Source organism: Phocoena sinus, chromosome 11, assembly GCF_008692025.1.
Source record: "Phocoena sinus isolate mPhoSin1 chromosome 11, mPhoSin1.pri, whole genome shotgun sequence".
In the NCBI taxonomy this organism is placed as follows: Eukaryota; Metazoa; Chordata; class Mammalia; order Artiodactyla; family Phocoenidae; genus Phocoena; species Phocoena sinus.
Window position 1 is genome coordinate 91,326,875 of NC_045773.1, and position 24,963 is coordinate 91,351,837.

The 24,963-nt window shown below is 45.4% G+C and overlaps 1 protein-coding gene across 7 annotated transcripts in view; it reads left to right on the top strand.

Moving 5' to 3' along the window:
- The window catches only part of ATXN1 (ataxin 1), a 406,204-nt gene that overhangs the window by 193,804 nt on the left and 187,437 nt on the right, over positions 1 to 24,963 (top strand). For all 7 annotated transcript variants that reach the window (XM_032647559.1, XM_032647558.1, XM_032647553.1 and 4 more), the window contains one exon: positions 13,465 to 13,522. The gene's annotated coding sequence lies outside the window, so the exon portion shown is untranslated. The remainder of the gene's footprint in view (positions 1 to 13,464; positions 13,523 to 24,963) is intronic.

Here is a 24,963-nt window from a genome sequence, read left to right on the forward strand (position 1 = left end):
AGTGAGTAAATAACCAAGTTCATGGAAATTATCAAAGAAATAGATATGTTTATTATGAATGCACTATTTAAAAGATGTTTATTGACCAGAGCAATAAGGATGTGTTTTTGATCTGTGATAAGGACAAGTGTTGAAATCCATCCAAGCCACAAACACGATTTGGAGGGTCCGTGTGGAATATAAAACTCTGCAGTCTAGAGCTCATATCCTCTATGGCTTTTTGCTAATTAATAAACACTGGCCTCATGTCTGTTACTTAATAGCCTAATTGCAGCACGTTGGCAAAAGTGCTGTCTTGCACTGTGGGTGGGGGAGGGGGTGGGATTTTCTGTGAAAGAGGTTAAGAGGAGAAATCGTGAAACTAACTTTTTTTAATGAGATGCTCCAAAATAATCAGATACATTTGTATTGGGGTCAGGTAAGCAATTTCTGAGAAACCTTTTCATGATGATCAGCCTCAGCGGTGCAACCCTGAACATTCACCTTGCCTCTCTGAGCTTCAGTTTCCTCACCAGGAAGGGGAATAATAATAGTCCTACTCGCTTTATTGTGCTGTTGTGAGGATTAATGAGCTAAAACTTCTAAAGCTCTTAGAACAGTTCAACATGAGTTTCAACTGGAATTCCACCAATTGCTAACTCTGTTATCTTGGGCAAAATAGTTCTATCTTTTCTTTTCTCCTCATTGTCTTCGTCTGTAAAATGGGAATGAAAGCATTGATCAGCATTTTGGGGATTAAGCAAAATGATATATGTAAATCACCTAACAGAGTACCCGGCAGAAATTTTAAAAATCATGGTTAACTAAAAAGTCCATCGTTTATTCAGATTTCCTTAGTTTTTTTTTTTGCGGTATGCGGGCGTCTCACTGTTGTGGCCTCTCCCGTTGGCGGAGCACAGGCTCCGGACGCGCAGGCTCAGCGGCCATGGCTCACGGGCCCAGCTGCTCCGCGGCATGTGGGATCCTCCCAGACTGGGGCACGAACCCGTGTCCCCTGCATCGGCAGGCGGACTCTCAACCACTGTGCCAGCAGGGAAGCCCAGATTTCCTTAGTTTTTAACCTGATGTCCTTTTCCTGTTTCAGGATCCCATCCAGAACACCTTGATACATTTATTTGTCATCTCTCCTGAGGATCCTCTAAAATGTGACAATTTTTCGGACTTGACATGACCTTGACAATTCTGAGGAGTGCTGATCATTTTTGCGGAATGTCCCTCACTTGGGGTTTTTCCTATGTTTTTGTTATGATTAGAAAAACCCTAGCTGAAGGACATTCAACAAAATGATCAGTACTCCTCAAAATTGGTAAGTTGCCATTTTCATCATGTCGTGTATATCAGGGGCACGTGCTGTCAACGTGACTTACCACTGTCGATGTTGACCTTGATCACCTGGCTGAGGTGATGTTTGTCCTGTTTCTGCACTTCAGAGTTACTCTTTTCACCCACACAGCTCCCTCCCCACACCTTTCATACTATACTCTTTGGAAGGAACCACACCTAGGGGCGGGGAGCTGCCTGCCTTCCACCTCCTTGAGGGTGTATATCTATTGACACATGAATTATTCCAAGTCCTTCTGCACAGCAGATTTGTCTAGTCTCCCCCATTTACTTATTTACTCAGTCATTTCTTTATATCAGTATAAACTCATGAGTGTTTATTTTATACTTCAGATTATAATCTTATACCATGTTATTTATCTTGTTTCTTAAATTGTTCCAGTTTTGGCCATTGGTAGGTCTTTTTTATTGGCCATTGGTAGGTCTGTTTTCCTTTGATATGCCCCCATCATTGTGTTTTTGGTTTTTTTGTTTTGCTTTGTTTTTTTCCTTCCTCTCTTCCTTCCTCTCTTCCTTCCTCTTCCTTCCTTCCTTCCTTCCTTCCTTCCTTCCTTCCTTCCTTCCTTCCTCCCTCCCTCCCTCCCTCCCTCTTTCCTTCCCTCCTTCCTTCACATCCCCTTCACACTCATCTTGAATATTCCCTGCCCCAGTTCTACAATCTGCCATTTCTCCAAAGAGCCCTGGTTCCATTTACTGGGAAACGGTGTTAGAAACTAAGATCTGGGCACTGGGGCTTGCAGAAATTTCCTGCTCAACAAATATTAGTCTCCCTCCCTGCTGTGGAAGTTAGGTGTGTAGAGTAGTGAGCACCCTTGTGCCAATAGGTCCTCCTCCGTTGCTCATAGGGTCCTAGCTGGTGAGCCTCGCTCACTGGGGCCCACTGGACAGTGTCAGCCCAGCTGGTCAAGTCAGTGGGTTTCATTCAGCTCAATCCAGGTCAGACTCTATGCTGGGCTAAGCGCTGTGAGACCCATCTCTTGCACTCATGGAACCCAACCCTCTAGAATCCAAGAGGGGACAGTATTATAAAAGTGCCACAGAAAATTAAAAAGCTAGTGCGATCGAAGAGCATTTGAGGCTTCTTATACACAATTGGGCTTGAGCTAGGTTCATTCGGATGGGGAGACTGGAAGGAAAGATGTGGACGTGTGAACAGATGTCTTTTAGTGCCTGAGAAGAGGCCTGGAATTAAGGAAGGACTTTAGCTTTGGGTTTATTTCAGATATGAAACAGGGTTTGTTGATCTTGGTGGGATGAAGGAAATGGGCTTCAGCCAAGGATGTGTTGGAGCCGGCTTGCACCGGTTCTCACGAGGAATATTGAGAACAGGCTGGCATCGTGTTGCTAGCTTGAAGTCGGTCGTGGTGGGAGCGTTTACAGAAATCTGCAGACGCTACAAACCAGGGCTCCTCTCTTCCCTCCAGCTGGTTATTAAACATTTCCCTGTTTACCAATGGCTTTAGCTATCTAAAAATCTGGTATATACCCTTGCCCTGAATTTATTATTTTCCTCCAGCAGTTCTTTTTCCCCCATGTACACACTTCCCTTCAGTGCTTTGAATTCTCTGACAGGAACTGTCAAAAAAAAAAAAAAGGTTACAATAGAGATGTGTGCCCTTGAACGAAAATTGAATTTTACATCATGTTGGCTGAAGCTCTGATAGTCAGAAAATGTTGTAGTTAGTTGGGATATTTGGGACCCTCTAATGGCCATTCTGGATAACTGAGTTAGAAAATGACCTAGCCTTCCCCCTTGTTTCGGGTAGGAGAAGATCCGTCATCACCTGAGGGAGGTCGTCAATGTCATATACAAGCAACGTGGCTGTAGGACTTTCCTCCTTCCTTATGGTTGGGGTCGACTTGAAAGAATCTTCCTATTTCTTATCAAGAATATGGGAAGAAGTGGTATCATCTTCCTTCAGCTGAGAAACCATGACTCGGTATCATCCTGCTTGTAGTAGGTAATGCAGCCCTCCATTAGCTTGACTTCTGCAAGGATGTAGGGATACCTGAGTACTCCCTGGAAGAGTGCTGTGCACATACAGACAGTTTTCATGAGGTCACCTCTTGTGCATGGTCTATGATATTGAGCGCTGTGCAGAATTAGACTCAGAGAAGCTTACGTTTCAAGAGAGTCAACTAAAAGTGGTCAGACACCTGTGACCAACGAGAGTGGGGTTCGGGAGGCCAACTTCTCTTATCATAGCTGGAGATTGTAGGTTTTCACCGTCATCCTAAAAGACAGAGTGGTGGGCTTCCCTGGTGGCGCAGTGGTTGGGAGTCCGCCTGCCGATGCAGGGGACGCGGGTTCGTGCCCCAGTCCGGGAAGATCCCACATGCCATGGAGCGGCTGGGCCCGTGAGCCATGGCCGCTGAGCCTGCGCGTCAGAGTCTGTGCTCTGCAGCGGGAGAGGCCACAGCAGTGAGAGGCCCGCATACCGCAAACAAAAAAAGACGGTGGCTTTGCCTTACTTACAGGGATTTCTTTTCCCTTTCTTTGCTCTTTCCTATGTCTCTCCATCGAGTAGGTAAACTTTCCTTTTATTCTCACCCGTCATTGACTATACTCCAGACCCACGGTCATATTGAATCTCTGAGGTTGTAGCATTCAGGAGAGAATAGTGCAGGTATTCTGGCCATAGAACAGATATTAGGTGCCGAGTTCACTCTGAGTCAGTGTTACCGAAGGTGGGGCCAGGCTGTTTGCAGCCACTCAGAAGCCAATAAAGAGTCAGGGTTGGTGGAAAGGAAAGTTTGCTTTATCTCGGAGACCAGCAACCTGGGGGGCGGGGGTGGATTCGTGTCCAAAGGCCGACTGTCGACCCTGCCCTTGACAGTCAGTGGGCAAGAGCTTTTAAAGGGGAGTTTCAGGGGTGTGCATGCAGAAGCAGCACAGGCAGCTCTGCCCGTCATCTTCTAATTGGTCACGGGGTGGTCTGATCAGCATCACCATGATTGTTTTAAGTACACAGTTAATCTTCAGTTCCAGGGTTGGTCTGTTCCATTTCCTTGAGGCCAGTTCTCGGAATGGTGGCAGCTTATGTCATGGCTACAGGCTGGTCATCATGTAGTTAAACTTCTTCCACCTGGTGGGGTTTCAGTATCTACAAGACAGCTCAAAGGATATGGTTCAGAATATTATCTGTAGCCCTTGAGGAGGAACTAAAGGTTCCTTGACTATGCTTAACGACTAAACTATTATTATTTGGTCCTATTTGTTTGCCTTCGCTTCTGCCTTTTCTCACTTCTCTGATTAAACTTATTCTTTGGCTAAAATTTTTCAACAGACAAAAAGCGGGTGGAGGCCATGGGGGAGGGAAGGACCATTGGGTCCTGCTCTGTTTCAATAGGAGCGCTCATATTCTCTTCTACTCCAAATGATCCCTAGATGTGGAGGCTGTCAAATTGTAATTTTCAAGCCTGGTTGAAATTCCTCAGCTGCCTCCTGTAAACGAGCCCTCTCATCATGGCTGACCTGGACCTCCTTGGGATAATCTGGCCCAAAGAGATCACCTGAAAATCTCCCTTAAAGGGCCGAGTGATCACGACGAGGCTCTTCTTTTTCTAAAATCGTGGTAAAATAGACATAAAATGAAATTTATTATTATTTTATTTATTTTTTATACAGCAGATTCTTACTAGTCATCAGTTAAAATTTATTATTTTTAATGTACAGTTCACTGACATTAAGTACATTCACATTGTTGGCAGCCATCGGCACCATCCACCTACAGAATGCTTTCCACCTTCCCAGACTCAAGCTCTGAACCCCTTAAGCACGAACTCCCCACGTTACCCCTCCTCTGAGCCCCAGCAGCCGTTCTACTTTCTGTCTATGAATTTGATGACTCTAGGTACCTCATATAAGTAGAATCGTACAGTATATGTCCCTTTGTGACTGGTGTATTTCATGTAGCATAATGTCCTCAAGGTTCATCCATTTGTAGCATGCGTCAGAATTTCCTTCTTTTTTAAGGCCACATAATATTCCATTGTGTGTACAGACCACGTTTTGTTCATCCACGCTGGAGTGCCTCCACCTTTGGGGTTTTGTGAATAAGGATGTTGTGAACATGGATGTATACATGTATGTTCAAGTTCTTGCTTTCAGTTCTGTTGGGTATGTACCCAGAAATGGGATTGCTGGATCACAGGGTAATTCTATATTTAATTTTTTAAGGGACCGTCATACTGTTTTCCACAGTAGCTGTACCTGCATTATTTTATGTTCCCACCAGTAATGCACAAGCGTTGCAGTTTCTCCACATCTTGGCCAGTGAGTGTTGTTTTCTGGTTTTGTTTGTTTTTATAAGAGCCATCCTAAGAGGTGTGAAGTGGTATCTCATTATGGTTTTGATTTGCCTTTCCTTCATGATTAGTGATACTAAGCATTGTTTCATATGTTTGTCGGCCATTTGTGTATCTCCTTTGGGGAGACGTCAGTTCAGGTCCTTTGCCTGTTTTTAATCAGGTGGTTTGTTTCTTGCCCTCGCACAGGTGTCTCCCTGCTTGCCTAGATAGGGCACTGCTTCAGTAGACTACTGAGCACTTATGCAGGGTTCTCTGGGGCAGCCTATTCCCTTTGCGAGTGTGTCATGCAGAGATAAATGCGCAGGGACTTGCCACTCTGAAAAACTCCATCTGACATTGAAAGATTTGCCCTTCCTGCTTATTGTGAAGGAAGTTCAATGGTGAATACTGCAGAAATGGACCAGTCACTGTTTTTGGATAGCGTGTGATGTTGTCATCTGACAATTTTTAATAAGTAAAAATAAAATCTCTTTTGGGGAAAAGGAGGAAACAGAGACTCTGTCTTTTATGTGCCCAGTGTAACGATATTCTAGACCAGGGATTGACAAACTCTGGCCCATGGGCCATATCCCACCTCCATCTGTTTTTATAAATAAAGTTTTATTGGCACACAGCCATGCCCATATGTATAGTATTGTCTATGGCTGCTTTTGTGGTACAGTGGCAGAGCTGAGTGGTCTTGACAGATTGTCAGGCCCTCAAAGGCTAAAGCATTTGCTGTCTGGCCCTTTACCAGAAAAGTTTGCTAGACCTTGACTATTCTGGACATTTAAGAGGTACCATTTTTTAAAATTCTTTTAAACCAACTGGGATTCCTGGTTTTTTTTTTTTTTTTTTAAAGAGGTACCATTTTTAAAACATAGCATAGTGATGTTGATGGCTGACCGTTCACGCTATAGTGGAGCAGTTTGAGAGCTGTAAAGCTCACGTAGCTATAAGATAGTATGGCTTTTGAGAATGTACTGAACTCCAACTTTGTGTCCAGAACTGTGTTCTTTAATTAAGCCTTTGCTTTTGATTGGGGCAGTAACTTTCGCATCGCGCATCACCAGGGCTGCTTGCCGGACGTGACTGAGATGTTTCTAACACAGGCAGCACTTTTTAAAGTCATAGTATCTGACACTTGCCTTTCCCCTGTGATAGTCCCTATTTATACTGAACCTTGGTGAAATAGCTCTGATCTTTAGCTGCAGTGAGAAGAGTTAGACTGCTGGCACATGGCCCTGAAGTGTAGAACACAGAAAACTTGCTGCTTTCACCCTAAAAATAGCATCCTGCTTCTTTTACCCCTCCCTCCAAGCCAGAGGTGCAGCCTTGCTAAGGCAGGATTGGCCAGTTTTGGAATTTAGAGGTGCTGTTGGTTTGCTGATTTTGTTATGCCTTCTCTTGAACCTTTTGGCCGTTCATGCAGTGAACTTATGCTGATTGCTAGAAGAATGGTGAAGGTGTATGGGTACTGACTTTGAGGGGTTTATACCGTGTGTTTTGGCAATTCAAGAATATTAAATTTGAACGATTATATATAAAACCCTTTGAGATCATTGGAAATTCTAGACCTGCACACACACATACACTCATACTCACCCACGAACACAGACACCCAGGAAATCATAAAGCCAGGAGTGACATCTACCTGAAGTGACATCTGCATCTACCTGTGTCACTTTCTCACACAGAGTGGCAGGGTAACCATTTTGTACAATCCAAATAGGATCTCAATAATGGATGAATCTGGTGAGACCCAGTGATGGATGAATCTGGTGAAGTGCCACATTTTGCTGTAGATATAATCTTTATCTAAAGGCAAAAGAGAGTCCTTATCCCATTTCATAGAGTCTTACTGCCCCGACGGTTCGTGAAGTGATAGGCATTGGTTGTAATAGTGCCGATCTGTTGAAAACTTTGTAGCCATTTTCCTTTACTTTTTGAGGAGGAAAGCTGACTTCTTTTTTCCCCTGTAATCTAATAATCAGTATTTCGCTTCCAGATCTGGTTCTCTAACCTATAGTGATTTTAATTACTCCCCTTGGAAACCACTCCCAAAATACTCTCTCCTCCTTAAGTTACAGGCCTTAATGTTGAACGTAGTCTGGTGAGAATCCCTTTGCAAATGATTTTCTTCAGTTAATATGAGGGCAGTATTTCCTTATTTTTGTATTTGTATGTTTTTACTCCCTATGAACAGATATCTGCTGAGTTTCATGGTATCTATTTATAATCATCTTTTCAATTTGTAGACAAGTTTTGGAATTCAGATATTGCCCTTAGAACAACTTGGGGGTCATTCATGCACTCAGTAAGCATGCCTTCTTATTTATGGTCCGATGAGAATTCATTAATTTCTGCGTATTTTGATTGTCTACTATATATGCCAGGGCTAGATGTTGGGAATACAGAAATAAATGACATAAATTCCCTGCTCTCAGAGCTGGGCCACAACTGAGTGGAGGAGATGCATACCCACAAAAATTTACAATGGAATTGGATTGTAGAGATGTGTACAACATGCAGTATTAAGTCTGGAGAATTGGTAAGCCTACTTAAGTCTTTCTATTGAGTTAGACTGTGGACAAATGTATCAAATGAGAAACACATCAATAATGTTTATTTACTCTGAGGTCGTAAGTGGAAAAGTTGAACGAAATAAAGTGCATTTATTATAACCAATGGCATGCAGCAAGGCCACTGCCCTTGTGCCACTATTGTTCCTGCACATCCTTTGTGTTTGGGTCATTAACATCGCGTTTAGGTCAGATGAGAGTATGTTCCATCTGCCACGCTTTGATAGCTGAAGTAAAATGCTGATGGAGATAATTTAAGATCATCTCTGTGCTGTTGATTGCATGCTTCTGGCTCATAATCAGAATGATGCGAAGTAATTGTTAGAGCGACTTGCCGAGGCTCCGTTCTGTGTCGCTGCAACTGTCAGCACTTCGGTCCTGCTGCTCTCCCTGAAGAATGCTTGCCCAGCACCTGTTGGATGGCTAAAGCATGACCTGTCACTCAGTGTTGTGGGCGACTTTTGTTCTAACATCCTCACTTGCTGCCCCTGTATATTTGATAACCTGAAATACCTGCTTATTTAGTGGAAGCAAGTGCTGTCTTTTGTGTTTGACAGAATGCTATGTACTGGGACTTTCATGTAGACATACACATGCTCCGTGCCATGGTGCTCATCTCTTTTCTCTTTGGCCTTGAAACCCAGACAAACCTTGCTTCGAATTCTTGCCTTGTCACCTACTGGTTATATGACCTTGGCTAGGTCACTTGTCTTGAACCTTGTTTTCGTTATCTGCACAATGGGACTGTTTTACAGAGATTTTGTGAGGATTAGAGATAACAGATTAAAACTTGTCGGCATAATTAGCCACCCACTAAGTGTAGCAGGTAATATTAAGAAATCCAGTGCTTACTTAGGATGACATTATACAATGGCAAGACAGAATTTTCCCAAGTCAGTAGTCCAAAAATATATTGTGAGTGTGGAATGGAGAGTATCAGTCCAGTTTTCCTGGCTAGGTCATATTTACCAGAGACACACAATCAGATGGGGACATTAGAATCTAAACCATCATTTTCCATGGCTGGGTCTGCTATACAGAATGTGCTCCGGGCCATCCCATGTACATCATCAAGGGATGCAAAAGCAAATTTGAAAGCAAATTTAAGAATGTGTATCATTAGGTTTCCCTGCATAAAAGAGACGTTATATAGCACACAACACAGCCTGACCATGTGGTTCTCTCTCATGGAGAAAGCAGTGACCACAAGAGAATGAAGCAAAGCAAAAATTTTGTCCCTGTAAGAAGTTCATGGTTAGATCTAGGAACATCTCACAGACTCCTGAATTGTACCATAAAAAGAGATCTGTTAAAAGTAGCTCAGTCCATATTCCTTGATACAGTAAAGTCCCTAGTGGAAGTTGTTGAAGAGATGCTTTCTCTGATTGCATCCAGTGCTAAAATTTAAGGTCTGAGTTCTTATCTCCCAATGTTGATTCTATTTCTCATGGTCAAAATAGAACTGTAGAAATCTCTTCTAAGAGCATGAGGCCCACCATAAATTGTCACTTTCTTTAAAAATTGCATAAGCTGGACAAGGCATGAACTTTTGTTGGAAGGTATAGCATGTGGAGGAGTTATCAACTGGTTTCACAAATCAAGCTCCATGTTTCTCCACGTTTGTTCTCTCCAGGATTTTCCACTGGTATCTGATTTGGCATTTCTCTGCTGCCACAGTATGTCCTGTCTTTCTTTCTCTGCTGCTTCCTGGCAGTCCCCCACCTCCTGCCTGCTTGTAGGAGCAGTGTTGGCAGTACTTTAAAGGGTTACATTCATAACTGGAGGAAGAATTCGCTCTAAACATTTTGCCGATTGTGGGGATACATTCACTTCCCCAGCTTCCCCCCAAAAGTAGTATTTTCCTGAAATGATGCTAGTCAGTCACAGTTACAGGTATGGCACAATTTTCTCAATCAAGGACAACGATGTGTCTGTCGTACGACTCAATTAAGCTGTATCACATATGTTTTTACCAAACCAACCGTTCTCTTTGAGAAGGAAGTTAGATTAGAAATGTTGAGACTACATGAGCATTCCAACTCTTGATATCTTCTAAATATGATAAATTCTGATTTTTTTTGTTTTCAAGTTCATATAGCGTGATTCTGATTTTTAGGTTCACTCAAGGGTTTACAATTTTCAGTTTACTTTTCTCTGTATCCTTAAGTCACTCCACCATAATCAGGCTGAAAAACAGGGACACTTTTTGAACTTCAGACATCATTTCACACTTGAAATAGGCATTTCTATCCACCAGTAGCCCTAGTCTTTAAAATGTTGTCCCCTTTCAATATACTGGATACTCACTGAATATTGTGATTTGTGATTTTATTCTTCTGTGGTGTATGTACTAGTTTGTATTCTTCTCAGCTACACGCACTCAAACCAAAACACTATTTTGTTATGACTTCTGCTATTTCTTTAAAAATATTTATTTATTTGTTTGTTTGTTTATTTTAGCTGCGCTGGGTCTTAGTTGTGGCATGCGGGATCTAGTTCCCCAACCAGGGATCTCTGCATTGGGAGCGCAGAGTCTTACTCACTGGACCACCAGGGAAGTCCCCAAGACTTCTGACATTTATACAAGCTGACTTTCTTCCTTTTTTTTTAAACATCCTTATTGGAGTTTAATTGCTTTACAATGGCATGTTAGTTTCTGCTTTATAACAAAATGAGTCAGTTATATATATACATATATCCCCATATCTCTTCCCTCTTGCGTCTCCCTCCCTCCCGCCCTCCCTATCCCACGCCTCTAGTTGGTCACAACAAGCTGTCTTTCTGACTCTTACCGAAAATATAGAAGCAAAAGAACCACACACTACCCCAGGTGTAGTCATTTCTCACAAATGTGGGACACTGATAGATTCTGTAAATCAGCAGATATGCATTTAGTGGTTCATTCTTTCAGCGCAGTCCTCTTGCAGCTCTTAAACAATTAATGATGGAGATGGATTTATTCACGTTAAAAGAGGTTTACAATATAACAAGGAAAATATTAGACTGCAGAACAATACGAATGCTATCATAGAATGTTATGAATAAATTGTATGTATATAATTTTATTTATGTAAGCATATGCATAATATAGTCTGTACACTTGAGCATAGGAGAAAGCCTGGAGCCGTAGAAGCCAAAATGTTCAAAGTGCTTATTAGTGGGACTTTTGCTGATTGATATTATTTGGGGTTTTTTCCTCCCTTATCTGTATTATCTAAGTGTTCACAGTAAATGGTTTTACTTTGTTCTCATTTTTCTCACCTCATTTTGGTGGGTGGAGAAAGGGAACACAAAGCTCCCACACCTTTGATAAATCATGAAATTATAAAAAAGCCGTTCTCTGTCTTGTCGGTTGTCACAGATCTGTAGACGTGTTGTGCCACACGGCGTGAAAGCGTTTTCTTTTTATTGAGTCTCTCCTGCATGCCAAGCACCGCACTAAGAACCTGAAACATGATGTGAAGTCGGGACTATTGCTGCCATCATGCAAATGAGGAAGGGGTTCTGAGAGTTTATGTTACTCGCGTCGCACAGCTGGTGGGTGACAGAGCTGAGACTCAGGCTCAGATCTGACTCTAAGATCAGCGTTTGGGGTCTTGGTGAATCTCACTGTAGATCTCGTCTGCCTTGAGGATGAAAAGGTTAATGTACGTGAGTGGATTCTGAAGCGTTGCTTTCAAAAGAAGGTGCTCAGAGATTTTACCAGCGTGGACCATCTTTCACCGCTTGCCGTGTTTCCCTGCAGTGTTTTCAGTTAGAGTGTAAACTTCTCAAGGCAGAATCACGTGGTCTCAGTAGCCCTTAATTCTCCTCTCACAGGCTGGCGGTAGGGTAGGTGAGCTTCCCCCTGGGACTCTGCAGGAGAAGATTGCCTAGAAGATTCTGAGACGCCGGGTCTGGGAATCTCTGGCCAGTGGACACATTCTGAGGAGGAGACACTGCATACAGCCCTAGAGGCCTCAGTGCTCTTTTCCTTTTAGGGAAAAGGAAGGAAAAGCAGTGGCCTTCTTAGAGCTGGAGGCTGAATCCGCCATGCTCTGGGATTGTGTGAAATTTGCCAGTCTCGGGAGCTAGACTAGCACTGCCTCACCCCCTGCCGAACCTTCAAAGGCATCTTTAAAACAGTCTCTGGAAATTTTTAAAAACTTGGATCTTGAGTTTAGCCCCTTATGTGATGCAGAGTAAACGGCTCGTGGCTGTCACACTGCCTTATCTCCCTTTGTCTTACAGGCTTCCTCTTCCAGTATGCACATCATCTCGGTTCTTTCCCACACTTTATCTCAGACACTGGCTTCCTCACGGGATTACTCTGTCCGCCTGATATGTGGCCCCCGGTGCCTCTCTGCCAGGCAAAGTTCCCGTAGGAACTTGATTATGGATCCCCTTGGGATCGTGGACTTCAGTGGGGGATGCATGGAGTTGTGGGTGCCCCATTTTGGGGGAAGGCAAAGTGACATGATGGGATGCTCTGGTTACTATGAAGACATCTTCTTTTAGCTCCACTGTGGAGGTGCAGACACGACATTTTTAAAGATCCACCTAAAAAATGATTTACCAGGCACCACAGTATATGTGGCGTATGTATTGTACGGTCAGGCCATTCAAGATGGCTGTTCCCTTGCTCTCAACATGCCGTGCTCGACCAGGCTCGGCTTCACTCACGTGACTATCCAGTGCTCCTAATTATAGGCCTTAATCAGTAACTGCCTACGTGCTTGCCCCCGCCCTAGCTGCTGGTTTCCCTGGTAACCAATGAGCCCACCTGGCCTCAATTCCCCCTATAAATGGTAGCCTCCCTCACCGCTGAGGAGCTAAGAGTATCGCCATGTCCTGCTCACCGTGTGCGGTACACAGGGGGGGTGTCTCTCCAGGTTCTTTGTGTAGGACCCCCTTGCCCAGGAAGTCAGGTGCCTCTGTCGCCGTCTGTGGGCTTTTCCGTCTGGAGGCTGGGTAAACTACAAGACTTGCAGACCTGCGGCGCCACGGCACTCCTTTGTCAAAGATTCACGCATCTCGAGATAAGAGAATCGTGCGTGTGATTGTCTTCTACATATTAAATGTTCAAAGCTCCGTCTTTAAAATTCAAGTAGTCAGCCAAGCAGTGGGCCGTCCACGTTCGTCAGACATTAATTGTGCACCTAGTAAGTACCAGAGGGCCAGGCGCTGGGATTTCTTATCTCTCCGGCCTGCATACCTGTGCTGATTTATGGGATGGATTTAATGTTTCATTTTTAATCTCTTTCTCTTCCAGTTTTCCAAAGAAATTAGTCCGTTCTCTGGGTGAAGAGAAACCAATCTGTTTTCACAGGGTGAGTAATCCTTTGACTCCTTTATATATATTTTTTACTCACGTTACTTAGCACGCATTCTCTGGGAGTGTTCTCCTACCTGGAATCAAGAGACTCTTTGTACTCATTACATTTCCCCTTCCCTTTGGAGGGGAGGGTTTCCCCTGGTGTTTTTCTGCCATTTCTTTTGGCTGTTCACAGGTTTTGTCTCTTCTGAGTTGTTACCACCGTTACTATTACCTTGTTCAGTTTGCAGAGGGGATGAGGTAGGAAGTTTCTTCCCGCCCCCCCCCCCCCCCCCCCCCAGTGGCTGATGTACAGAAACACGGCCGTGGGCAAGGAGAACCCATTCGTTTTGTTCATGTGACATACTGTTTTGTTTTAACACCACGACAGAGAATAATAGGATGTGAGCACTAGATGGGATGTTATAGCTCATCTAGCAAAGCCCCTATGTCCAGATGGGACAGTTGAGGCCCTGAGGGCTTCTTCCCCCAACCCTGGCATCTAAGCCTAGATTATGAGAGAGGCATTTAACTCTCAGCTGCGTGGGGTCATGCCCTCCCCCATCACAACCCCACACAGAGCTGTCCTTTGAATCCCAGTACCTTCTGGGGATACAGAGTTACAGGCAGTTCAACCCGATGTAATCCTGATAAACTAATGCTAACGTCCCTCTAAGGCAAGTGTCAGGAGTGATGCCTGTTGCTACTTAACTTTCTAATCACACTTGGTTACTAACAAGACGAGAGAGGTTGATTGCATGGAGGTACCCGGAACGTTTCCATTTTGGACCTCATCTGAGAGGGCCTAGTTTTTGTTTCCTTTGCGCCTTTACCAAACCACCGCATTTGCAATGCCCCGTCACGTGCTGAGACTCGGTGGTCCACCTGCTTTGCAGCTAGACGCCGAGGTGCACCTGCAGGCGCTTGCTGGCCAACTGCAGAGTGGCACGCCCCCCACTCAGGGCTGTCTGCACCTGCAGAGTGAGGCTTAGCAGGTTTCTTGAATTGCTGTGCAAATTTGGCCCGCAATCATAGACTCTCGGAGAAACATTTCTTCACTAAAAAAAAAAAAAATTATGCTTCGTACGTGAGGGCACAGTTGTGGGGTGTTACGGCGAATATACAAATATGGGATCCCAGAAGGTGAACCTACCTGTGGTTCTTTCGAGATGCCTGTGCGACCTGGCTCTGGATCATGTTCATTTAGGTTGATGATCTAGGTGCACTTATTTCCAAAATGTTCCATGTCCTGTAGAGATTGGCCCAAGCGTAGTATTGAGAGCCTGTGTCAGTTATTTTATCCCACTTGTCAACTTAATCACTTTACCTTAACAAATGGGGGCTTCTCTTCTGCCTACTGGAGTCCCTGTAAAGGAACTTGAGTTTCCTGCTTTTCAGGGTACAGGAGTAGTCTGCTTTCTACCAACGCACTGTGCGGAACTTAGGACATGGATTGGTGATTCGCTGAGAGACCGTCCGCCTGCGTATTACTCCAAAATTGACCTCTCCTGTCTCCCCGTACTCCATGTGCATGAATTGTGCATTATTAGAAGTGTGAGTGTGAGGGTTTCCATTTCCTCATCTTATCCAAGAAAAGCCCAGAAGGTTTATCCCCAGAGCACACCAAAGTATAACATGGGACACTGAGGTCTGCTGCTACCTAGGGAATCAAAGGGTCTCTGTGGAACTAAGAGATTGATAAAGACTAAAACAGGACACAGTTCAGGGCCTTAGGAAAGGGGGAATGTGCTAAATTCCGTGCCTATTTTGTGCTATTCTTTAAGAATAAACTGGTAGAGGGGTGTGAGGTAAGAAATGGTAAAGCGATAGAATAAGGACCACCTGAACTCACGCCGACCACTTGTAGCAACTTCGGTTTCCTGCTGGGTTGCAAGTAGCTTGAAGTCGACAGTCAGGAGGTATCAAATCATTATCCCAAATACTACAAGCTGTTTGCTTTTACCAGTTGGGGGAAAACTAAACACACACCGAAGCCGTGAGTTTTCAAAAAGCAACTCAGAGGCTGATCCCCACATCTTGGGTTTGTACCACACAGGTCCACGTGCTGCACGCGGGTCCGCCTTGTAAAAACGTGTCACTGGGCTCCAGCTCATGGTATATGCGGGGTGGCTGGACCCGGGAACAAGGTTGCTGTTGTTTCCAAGCTCGAACAGTGCTCGGCCTCGATGGTGTCCCTTTAAGGGAAATCTAGGGAAATACTCTTGCCAGCGCTGGGATTTTATTTGCTAGAGGCCAAGTAGCAATGGCATGTGTTGGTTCCATAGCAACATGTCTCTGCAGCCAGAAAAAATATAATGACTATGGCAGCCAGTGTATCCCGGGCAGGTTGAGCACAGCCCCGATGCCTCCTTTTATTTTCCACCTTATCCTGGCCCGCCTTTCCCCTCCTGTAGAGAGTGTGGGCTGCTACCTCTGCTATTAACACTTGCCTCCTGTCCCCACCGAGCTGGGGACTCGAGGAGGAAGGCGGTGTCTGTAGTAAAATTCTGCAGGGCCCCGAGTGTGCCAGCAGAGCTGGCAGAGCCTCCCTACCTCAGCAAAGCCAAGTCGGCGGAGAGTCTGTCCTTTTCATCATCCCTGTGACCAAGCAGCCCTGGCAGGGTGGCTCAGTGGGCAGAGTACTTCCTGTATATTGTGGTCAGCTGCTCCTGGCTGGAAAGTGGACAGGGAAACAGCGGTGTGGGATCTAGGGAAACAGAGGACCCGTTTAATGTGCTCCACAGGGATTGAGGAGACCCCTCCCGGGGCAGAGTGCAGCGCCAGGCATGGTAGGGCTGCACCCAGAAATCAGTGCACGTGGCACACCTTCTAGGAGCTTCCACCAGAGATGCAGTTTCCAATTGCAGTCTCTCCAGTGTGTGGGGTTGAGGTTTTAACACTTCTCTGATGTTTTCTCTAAAATCCTCCATGAAACCATTATAATCACCCTTGATATCAACAGATGCTTTTTCCCCCCAAACTCCTGAAACATTTAAAAAATCTTTGCCATCTATTTGACATTTGGTTTGTATTTCCTTTTTTAATACATAATGCTTTGTGGGCCTGAACTCTTTCTAGTTAGAGGGTAAGGCCTTCAAGGTCAGGAACCATCTATCTTCATCTGTTTTTTATTTTTTTCTCTAATGCTCAGAACTGAGCGCTGTAGATAGTAACCATACATTAATCTTTCTTCATGATAACATTATAGTCCCATCCAGTCTCATAAGGAAGCTTTGAGGCAAGTGTGTAAATATACCAAATTCTTTTAAATTCTTCAGAGAAAAGATAAATTCAAGAAATTCTTTAACTGCTGTGGTTTAAAAAAAAAAAATGTAGATATGAAATCACAAGGTAAGAATATCTAAAGACTTCACATTTCCTCTTCTTCCTCTTTGTGGCTACTGACCATGACCTGTGTACCATAGGGTTTCACAGTGGCACTGAAGTCATCCCCCCCGCCCCGCCTTCTTCTCCCCCAATATTCACTACTTTGGTTGAATTAGCCTTACTATACCTTTTGGGCCAGGCCTCTCAGTCAAACCCCTAGCCACGTCTTTGGAGCTGTTAAGTAAGCGATTGGAAGGATTTTTCAATAAGGTGACAGGTTTGATAGATTAGGATAGTGGTTCCTAATTTAGTTTTGAGGTCTGTTGGAGGAGGGAAGGTGTTTATTGTATAAAAACCTTTATCTTCAAAGAGTACTCTTCCCTTCCCAAGTCCTGAGCCAACTGAGAACCAATACAAGTGTAATCATAAGGCAGATGGAGCCAGGGTGCACCTCGGTGACGGATGACAGTTAACTGAGTTAGAAGTTGTATCTCAGGTTGAGAACCAAAGAGCTTCCCAACTCATTCTCTAGTCTGGGCCTGATCACAGTCTACCCGCAGGGAAGTTTTGGGTCTGCAGGCCACTGTCTGCGTAAAGAAGGAAGGAAAAAGAGACCCCAGTTCTATGCACAGCCGCCCTGCCTCCCTACCCTGTGCTCAACATTTTAACTCTACCCAGTGGTGGATTAACCCTACCCAGTGGAGTCAGTTTCCCAAGGAGAGGCATGGTCCACGCTGGGTTTAGCCTCCAGCCAGCTACCTCACTCCACATCCTTGGGAAAGAAAAAGGATGAAGTAAAAAAAAAAAGCCAGGAGGGCTTTGAGAAAATCCTTCCCATAGAAAACAGAGGAATGGAGTGTGCTGTTGGCCTCTGGTTCTGCTCTCATCTCTCACTCTCCACACTTTGGTCCCCAGTCTCCCTCTGGCCATCTCACCCACTGGGTTTTCTAAGTAGCTCCTTGGTTTGTATATCTGTTAACTGGTTTATTGTTAGTCTCCTCTTTTAGAACGTTAGTGAAAGCAGAAACCTCATCCATATCACTGACTGCTGTATCGCAGTACTCGAAGCTATACACGCACATAGGAGGCATTTGATTAAACCTTTGAATACATTAAATGTTTTTATGCCTCTTCTCACGTTTAATTGCCTGGATGTCCTTGTGCTCCATCTTGCCTGGCACATACCTATTCATACCATAACACTCAGTTCATCTGTCAGTTCTCTATGGAATCTTTCAGTTTCCCTTCTTCCAAGGGGAAGGAGCACCTTTTTGTTTGTAACCAGTTGCCAGGAGTTGTGCGCGCGAGCGCGCATGTCTGCGTCTTCTTTGAGTGTGTACAGCTGTGTGTGCTCTATTTCTGGATATGGTTCTATAACACTTAAGTTCACTTATTTGTTTAAATATTTATCACCTTTACTGGATTGTAAACTCCTTGCGAACTGGGAAACCTTATTTGTCCCTGTTTCTGTAATACCTGCCATGTAGTAGGTGCTCAGTAAATGTAAGTGATATTAGCACTCTTTACCACATGCCAGGTACTGCTGTCTCTTAGTGCTTAAAACAACTTTCTAAGTACTTGCATGTATTAATGTATGTAATCCTCACAACAAGCTTACCAGATACATTTTTTTTTTTTTTTTTTTGGTACGCGGGCCTCTCACTGTCATGGCCTCTCCCGTTGCGGAGCGCAGGCTCAGCGGCCATGGCTCACAGGTCCAGCCGCTCCGCGGCACATGGGATCTTCCCGGACCGGGGCACAAACCCGTGTCCCCTGCATTGGCAGGCGGACTCGCAACACTGTGCCACCAGGGAAGCCCCAGATACATTTTTAACTCTCACAGATAAGGAAACTGGGGCATAGAGAGTTGAGGTGACTAGCCTATAGTCTCACAGCTAGTCTGTTTCTATAGCTGTTACTGTCTGCTGATTCTCAGAGAAGGATCGTATAGACGGACGAATGAATGTCTAAATGGGAACCCTAGAAGCCCAGATGCATATCGTTAAACAGGGCCACAGTAAGAAATGATCACCAAATCAACCTGTGATTAGCCATGGTTGATGTAGGTCCCTGGATGAATCCCTAAAGTTTTATAGTAGCTATGTGCTTAATTCCTAATTATCCATGCCAGCAGAGTGGTATTAGTTAATGAAAGTAAGTAATCGTCATTATATTTGGGGGATTATTTCTTAATGGGAAAATTGTTAAATCATCAATTACGAGTTACAGTTGCTCTGTGTAAGGCTCACTGCTAACTTTGGGGAGAAATGGGAGGTCAGAGGAAGTGAGTTGGAGGGTGAAAAGGAGAACCCAGGAGTATAAACTAAGGTTGTTGTGTTTAACAGGCTCTTGCTTACTTGAAGAGGTGCGATGACAGGTAAAGTTAAGGAAATCAAAAGAAGTAAAGGGCAGTCAATATGAGAACGATCACAAGGCATTATTACACATGATTAATTGCCAGATGGTGATAGTAGAGAAAATGAAAGTCATCGTGTTAGTCAGGATAGGATGGGCCTCTTGCTTCAGAGGGTCAATCCTAAACTCTCACTGGCTTAACCAAGTAGAAGTTTCCTTCTCCCTCAGTCAGCATGCGCTGTGAATCTGGTGTCTCTGCAGGACACCGTCCTCCACGCATGGCTCCCCGATGCAGGCTGCATGGATCTTTTTATCCTACCAGCTAGAGACCTCCCTGTAATCACAGGGGGAGAGAGAAAACTTGGAGAATTACACGAGCGATGAAATGCTTCAGAGCTTTGCCCTGGAAAGGGCATGTACCACCTGCTATGTCCTAGACAAGGCATTCAGCCTTTTATACATAAGCTCCCACCTTTCCAATCCTCAGATTCCTTTTTGTGTTTCTCCCACCCAGCACACTGTAGGTGCTCCATGAATATCTGTAGGGTGAAGGAGTGAATGAACGTAGCGATGAATTGTCACTCGTGACTGATTGTGTTTATAACAGGAATGCACGTGACAGCCCCCGAACCCAGACTTGGAAAAACTAAGCCTGGCTTGAAGAGGATGATTAAAATTAAAAGAGCATTATTTAAAAAATTAATAATAATAACAGAGCTGACACTGATTAGCCACAGTGAGTGGAAAATCATGAAGACATGAACAGATTAAATCCAGTCTAGCTGGTGGTTGAGCTCCTGTTAAAGCCCAGCCTTTCATGCTTCAGGCCTGTCTCGGCCCTGTCACTGTCTGTCCCCTGCGTGAAGTCACAGTTCATGTGTTATCTGGCGCCAGCTGCCCTTGTAGCCTTGTTCCTCCTGAACCAGATACAGATTACTGTCCTCATTTTAAAACAAAGAAACTGAATTAAGGAGAGGTTAACCTGTCCAGGATGCTGCCGTGATTCCAGCCCAGGTGTGTTTGCACTGCACCGTCTCTCCCCTGCGTCAGGCTCTCTCACACGTGCACCTGCTGCCTCCAGTCCTGGGGTCTGGCAGACGGCAGCATCCACCTCCAGATCAATGGAGAAAGGGGGTTCCAGACAGGGGCAAAGCATGGCCGAGCCCAGCATAGCAGCCGAATGTGAAAAATAAGTTGGAAACTGTGTGTGTGAGTCAATGTGGAAAGCGGTATGCTCATAGAGACTGGGGCAGATCTCACTGGAAAGGTAGGGAGGGGTCACAGCACAGGTGTCAGACCAAAGAACGGGGCCTCTCAGCCATGTCTCCATGTGTTGTATTTGATCAAGAGAAACCTGAGGGCTTCCCTGGTGGCGCAGTGTTTGAGAGTCCGCCTGCCGATGCAGGGGACACGGGTTCGTGCCCCGGTCCGGGAAGATCCCACATGCCGCGGAGCGGCTGGGCCCGTGAGCCATGGCCACTGGGCCTGCGCGTCCGGAGCCTGTGCTCCGCAGTGGGAGAGGCCTCAACAGTGAGAGGCCCGCGTACTGCAAAAAAAAAAAAAAGAGAAACCTGAATGCTGGGAGTCCCAGTGATCACAGCCACTAACAGATTCCTAGAAAATGGGGCTTGTTTCTGGTTTGCGGGGGGTGGTCGGTGGAGATGGAGGGGCCCTGCCTGTCTTTGTTTTAATGTGAGCAGGGCAGTGCTGTGGAGCGGGTCCTGAACTGAGGGTTCGTAATCACTGGAGATCTTTCAGCAAGCTGGTGATGGGACCAGCCTTGTTTCAGTGAGATTAGCTTTACAACTGTGTTCACGACCCGGGAGATGGTGGGGAGAAAACCAGAGACGGGGGCCCTGGTTGGGAGGTTATTACAGGCAAAAGGAGATAAGACTTTGAAAACTTGGGAGCATTATGAAGGGACAGATGTGGTTGATACTACAAGGAAAAAATTGACCAAAATGGGATGATTGTGTGGATGTAAGAAACAAGGGGAGGAGTTGGAGACTCCTTTTTGAGACTGACTTTTTGAGCCCAGGTGGCTGTTGAAGGTGTCCTATGTTATATATCTTTTGAGCTTTTTTTTTTTTTGGAACATGGGCCTCTCACTTTTGTGGCTTCTCCCGTTGCGGAGCACAGGCTCCGGACGTGCAGGCTTAGCAGCCGTGGCTCACAGGCCCAGCTGCTCGGTGGCACGTGGGATCCTCCCGGACCGGGGCACAAACCCGTGTCCCCTGCATCGGCAGGCGGACTCTCAACCACTGCGCCACCAGGAAAGCCCTTGAGCTTATTTCAGTAACAGTGTTCTATGAGTTGAGGCTTCTTGGGTAGAATTGGCGGTAGCCTTAGACCAAGATAAGCCCCCTTTGAGTAACTGCGTATCGTCTTAACCCCAACCTTATCTCTTCCTGCCCTGCCCTCCCCAAGGTTTAGGATCAATTCTTAAATCAGCAGCAAAGTCATCAGGCTGCAATTTCATCTCCGTCCTGGCCCTCTAGTGGAGACAATGGCTTAAACGTGGGCTGTTTAAACGTAGAATTAAATGTTGCAGCAGCTAGCCCCTGATGAGAGAGGGCTCACCGTCCGCGCAGTGAGAACTGTCTTTCTCTCCTGGTTTGCCTCGTTACCAGACTCAAGCTCCCCATGGCTCTGGGAAACACGTGGCAACATTTTGCTGGTTGGTCAAGATTTTGCAAGCTGGCAATTCATCTGAGCTTCACAAGGCCGCTGCACATTGCTTTCTTGGTCGTTTTAGTCTGACAGGAGAGTGCCAGTTTTGATAGAAGGGAGAAAGAAGGCTGATGTGACAGAAGGGGAATGTTTTGCATTCCCATTTTACTTTCTGGGACTAGTCGTATCACATTTCATAGGCGCCTGTCTCTAGTGGCAGAGGACAGTCTAATGAGAGAAGCTAAATTGTATGCAGTTCACACACCTCAGCTCTTAGCTCCCAAGAACCAGAGTGAGTGCTGAGTCCCTGGGATTCAGGAGTCCATCAGCCTCAGGTCTCTTTTCCTTGAATATAGGCTGGAGTTGGAGAGATGCTAGGAGGGGAGAAGAAAACTCCTAACCTCCTCCCTTTTTCTCTGCTTTCTGTGTGGGTCTGGGAAGCTGGCATCTCTGGCCAGAGGTGCAGAAAGTGTGATAGAGGAGGAGGGCTTCAGGTCACTGTCCCTCTCCCTGGAATGCCCTTGGCCCTTCCGACACTGCCCTTGGTGGGTAGACCTTCCTGCTTGCCCTAGTTGGCAAGTGAACTGCTCCTCTCTATGAAAGCTTTGCCCCTTCTCCAATCTGAGCAAGGAGTAGGGCCCTGCTTCGAGTGGGAGACACTTGGCATTCCCCATTATTTCAAGCCCTCTTACCAGCCCATAAAATCACCACAATTTGTTAGATTGATTCTTAAGATTCCTTTGAAATAGCAAGATGATCGGAAACCTTAATCATGTTTGGGGTGGGGGAGGTTGTACATTTAAACAGAAAGGCTGAACTATTTATAGATTGTGATGTATTATGTTTCAGGGAGAAGGTGGCAGTCAGCTTTGTTCCCCATCTTGTATAGTTTCAAGAGTAGTTTCTCACTTGTTACTAGAAGACTGTAAACATTTCGAGTCTCCAGTGATATCTATATTCTTTTGATGTACTTTGCAGAGAAACTCAAGCAGGAACAGGCTTCAGAGTAAGCTAACTAAAGCATCTTGGGCTTTTGATCACTTTCCATTAGCATGAACGGTAATCTCTGTCCTGTCGGATTTTGTTTGAAAGGGCGTTTGCTGTTTAATGAAGATAAACACGTTGCTGGGTATTTAATACGTCTTCTCAACTCAGGGATTGAAAAATTCATACATGAGATTAGCCTTGTTGCCAGAGAGGGGATTTTCCATGTCCCAAACATTTCTCTAGCCATTGGCTGAACTTTTGAAATGTGCCTGTGCTAAAAAGAGCAGATACTGAACAGATATGTCATTTACAAAGCCTTCTTTTTCAATGGTGGGTCCCAGGGGCCTTTCAACCAAGTTGTTGCTATGTAATATTTGGTCAAAGGAAACCTGAGGAGGACACATGATCACAGCCACTAACAAATTCCTAGAAAGTGATGCTTGTTGTTTGTTGCTGGTTAGATGGTGGCCGTGTGGGGCAGGGGGTCTGAGCCGCTTTTCTTGTCACTGTTTTAATGCATATTCTGCTGTTGCTACTGACTCCGGCTCTTGCTCTGACTTGCAGGAGGGAGAGTATAACTGCGCTTCTTGGTGTCTGAAAACCTATGGGGAGAAATCTGAGAAGACAGGTCGCAGGGCCAGCCATAGACTTTGCTCAGCCCATTCTGTTGTTCTTTGCTTGCTGACATATTGGGAGAAAAAAAAGGCTTGGGTTCTAAAGTTGATTCTGTCTTAAGAGAAGAGTGCCTTTTAAATGTTTAGAACTTGGAAATGCTGTTTTTAAAATAAATTTAGTATTTGAAAAACAGGTGTCCAAGGAGTACAGATTCCTAATTGAAAGAGAACAGTAAACAAAGCAGTTGTTTCCCTGTTAATGTAAAGTGCATTCCTTTCCTACAGAGTTGAGGGGCGGGGCGGATTGGAGATGTGCCTATGGTCACATGCAGCTGTTTCCAGGTTCTGTGACCATTGTAGATTCCATGGCTCCACATCAGAGTCACTTGTGTCTTCTGCAGGAGTTATTTAGGGCCATGCAAACAAGTGGTGCTTTCTGAGGAAGGGGGACAGTGTATTAAAACCCTGTGGTGAAACCTTTCCTATCGGCCTGGGTGGCAGAACTTCTGAGGGTGAGAACATTCCTGTCGCTGTGAGGCTGAGGGGAGGGGGTGCCCCGTGTGTTCTGCTGCCAGCTCACACCTGGCTGCCTCGGGGCATCCTGTCCTGTCACTAGACTTAGCCTCGAGTCTGCACAGACATCAGAGGGACCTGGTGAGGAGAAAGATGGGAGCAAGGTCAGAGCCGCACGCTTAGCAGCTCAGGTGCAGGAGGAAGCCAGGCCACCTGGGAGGGTCCTCTGGCAGTGGGTCAGCCACTCGGGCAGCGTGGTGGCCTGAGACTGACCTTCTCACCCCTGCTGATGCCCCACAGAGTCCATCCTGTTTGCTCCAAGCCTCCGCAGCCTCACTTCTCTGTCCCCTGCTCCCTGAAGGCCACTTCTGCAGTGGGTGTATTAACTTGAATTTCTGAGATCATGAGTGAGCCGTTTGGAGAAGAAGATAGATGCTCCAGGCTTCTACCCCTAGTCCTGCAATAGACTCGAGCTTATTCACTTAGTGTCTCTCGTGTTACAAGACAAAGGTTAGGGATAAGTCCTATTATGGAATTATTATGTTTGCTGCCTGTCCATTTATGAGGGGGAGTGGAAGATAGAGGCAGGTGCCCTGTAGATTCCCATGCACGGTTTCTCCTGTTTGAAGTCAGGATAATTTGATTCGCGTGCGGATGCCCCCTAGTGGCCAGCACGGGGCCCTTGAAGAAGGACGATCCCAACTGCCACGGCCTCCCATCCCCAAGGAAACGCAACACCCACTTCACAGGAGTTGAGTGTCACATCACGTCTGTATTTCCTTACTACGCTTTGTCTACCACGTAGGAAAAAAATCCAAAGCATTGTTACAGAACAGAGAAAGAAGTACTATTGCTACACTAAAGGAGGAGAACTCTTAGGTCTGTAGCACATCTGTATTATAAGTCTACTGGATGTGACGGAAGACCCTCTAAAGCTTTGATGTAAATATTTACACGGCCAACCGGTGCACTAAAGGAGAATTATACTATT